Genomic DNA, 3,369 nt, shown 5'->3' on the forward strand with positions numbered 1-3,369 from the left:
TTAGGAAATTTGTAATTTTCTCTTTGGGAGAGAATGTTCTCAAGAATTTGGGGTATAATTCTTGAGGGATTTGTAAAGTTACTCCTTGTCCTAAAAAAGAAAGAAAAATTAGTGGATTTGTGGAAAATCCTTAGTGTGGATAGCTAAGGTAGTGGACGTAGACTTTGGTTGAGAAAGTCGAACCATTCTAAATCGCTGTGCAAATCTTTTCAATTTTCTACAAAAGCTTCAACTGAAATTTTTATTGCTAATTAACCCCATCTTGGCCGATTCATCCGATCGGTTAACTCAACAATTACCCTTGTGAAGATATTGATTGATTTGTTTTACAAACGAAAAAAACAAAAAAAAGAAGAAGAAACATAACGAAGAAGAGAAAATATTCAAAAAAATATAAAAACATTGGTTTTTGATTTTTTTTTTGCATTTGTTTACTTTGTTTATTTCGTGGTTTGAACTTATTTTTTCTCTTATCTTGATATTTAAACCTAATTATGGCCATTTTCCTACGTTAACGTAAGGCCTATTACAACCTTTTAATGAGCCTTTGATTAATGCATCTTGTTCATTTTAGTAGTGGAGACTTGATTTAATTACAAGTTTATGGTAATGTCTTGATTGGTTCAGGCTTGAGAGTTTTTCTTTTACTCGAAACAAATTAAGTGATAATGAATGAATCCTTATGAGGCATTGAGTCTTGTTATATTTAAATTAATGAATTATTAGGATATCATGGTTTTAGTTAACGTGTTCCTAGTTATGATATGTTTACTTGATTACGTCTAGATTTCGATAATTGTTGTGATCTTGATTTGTTTGGTTTTCTTGGATATATTGTGAGATAAAGAATGGTAACTTTAGACTTTTGATGTATTTGATTAAGGCATGCTCGAGGACAAGCATTGAATAAGTGAGAGGAATTTGATGATATAATTATTTTGTTATTGTTTTATTATTAATTATTTCTTGTTGTTTCTTTGATATTGCTGATTTGGGTTGTTTTTTATTCGATTCTGTGTAGAAATTTAATTTTCGTGAAACAACATTCAAAGAGCAAGATTTGTAGTTTTTATTTTTATTTTTTGAAATCAAGCCTATACACATGAGAATGAGTGGGACATGATGATGCCCAACGTGGAAGATTTGGCAGTTAGTCAGCAACAACTTTTAGAAGACGATCCAGTCAGCATCATCTAGAAGAAAAAATGAACGAAAATTTCTTAGGGCTTTAGTTTGGATTTGAATTTGAATTTGGGAATTATCACTTGTTTATTTTATGATTTTATTATTTGAATGTTTTAGGATTTTATCCTTAGTTGTTTTCATTTATTTTCAGGGTTTTAAAAAGCTATAAATACCCTCTTAGGGTAAAGCTTGAAACATACTTCAATTTAGTTTGTTATTTGCTTCTTTAATTTTATAAAAAAGTTTTATTTTTTTATCTATATATTTACTTTAATTTTTTTTTACTTTCTTTAAAAATGTTAAGTATGATTTCTATCATGCTTAGCTAATTTTCTAATAAGCCCAGGGCTAAATCGATGACTCAATTACGATCATGAGAATTGAAAAGCACCTAATATCTTTGGATATAATTCTCAAAATTTTGAGAACTTGGATTAGAAATTGACATTTCCTTTAAAAATCTATACACTTTCAATTCAAAAAAGCTTGTTGGTTTGATTGTTGTTTCGATTTAAAGTTGGAAGGAAGGATCACCTTGTATCACATTCGACTTCCTGTAAACACACTTAGCAGCGATCCACTAAGGGAAATTGAGATCGATTTCGATTCTCATTGAGAGAAACCTGAGTCAAACTTTTCCAATGCTTAAATTGTATTGGTGCTAGCGACGATAGTCGTAGTTAGTCCCAATAAGGAATAAATTTCAAAGTTTGACATTTGATTGTTGGTTTACTAGAGAGAAAAGTAAGTTACAAGGGTTGGGTCTTGTATATTGTAATCGACATATATGTAGAGTAAAATCCTATTCGATGATCAATTGGAATTGCGACAATGCGAGACCAGAGACTGTTTTACTTAATTATCTTTCTTATCAAAATTTACCTTGCTTTACTTCTTTTACTTTATCTTTCAAATATTATTTTCTTTAAATTATTGATTTCTTTTATTGCAAAATTTATTTAATTCTCTCACTCTTTACATTGTTTTTTTTGCTATCTCTCAACTGAAATCGCTTCATTTTCTTTATTTTCTCACCAAGCCATAATAAAAACCTCTCAACGTCAGCAAATCCTTAGTCCCTGTGGATCGACCCTTCTTCTCTTTAATACGCTTATCTATTCATTTATTTTAATACTGAAGATAATTTACATTATAAACTACGATGCTTCTCAGTGACCCTAGACTACATCATGATGCTTGCTTGTACTTATTATGGTGACTGAGTTGCGTAAACCAAAAAGATGTCTCTAGGTGGGTATATGAGTGCGATATATATATGAAACCTATTAGTATGCAATGTTATGCAACACCTTTGATATTGTGTTGGAGGCTATAGGGGACCAGGTACTTTGTGTATCGATTGTTTAATGTTAGATTTCATCGAGTAACACTTTTCTTGGTGAGCAATCATGGGAGTAAGACGTAGAGTCATAAAATCCTTGGGCATGAGTGCATTTATGAGAGATTTCTGCTATGTGATAAGTGCTCTCTAGGATAGCTAGATGTTTATAGTCTCTCTAAATGTGTAACATGTCTTCAATTGTGATTAACTTAGATGCACGATTTCATGACTAGCATGCTTATGAATTGTAAGGAAAGTGAGAAATGATCGAGTTAGCATGAATGTGTATTGAATCATAATTGTAAAGTTAAAACATGTAGATCGATATGAAGAAATTTGAGAATTGTCATAACATCTTCAGGAGATGTCATCGAGACCGTGTACGAAAAGTTTCAATAGGATCTCAAAAAATTGTATGACGAGTTACCTATGTTCAGTAAGTAAAAGAGGCTATAGAGTTATGCAATATGTTAACTCAATTTTGTTAAGTTAGATAATGAAGGGTTTAGTTGTAGCATATTCAATTATGGAATAACATTGTCCTTTTGAAATGTTTCGAGAATTCTTTGTTGGATGGTAAGAATGAGATTCAATAGCTTTGTGCTTCTCGGGGATTTTGATTAAAGTTTGACAAAGGTTACATCGTTGGGTCGAACATAAATTAATTTTGTGGGGTCATGATTTTATTTCGTTGTGCGAGTAATCCTTTGAGAATCCGATTCGATGAGAGTTTGAGATTCTTTCGAGACTCCTAGGTGTTTTTGGCTTAGGAGCAGGGTGTAATTCGATCATAGTAAAGTTCGATGACTAAATTTTCTTTTATGATTGGAGAGTTGTAATAC

This window comes from Hibiscus syriacus, unplaced genomic scaffold (genome assembly GCF_006381635.1).
Source record: "Hibiscus syriacus cultivar Baekdansim isolate YM2019G1 unplaced genomic scaffold, ASM638163v2 tig00110123_pilon, whole genome shotgun sequence".
NCBI classification, from domain to species: Eukaryota; Viridiplantae; Streptophyta; class Magnoliopsida; order Malvales; family Malvaceae; genus Hibiscus; species Hibiscus syriacus.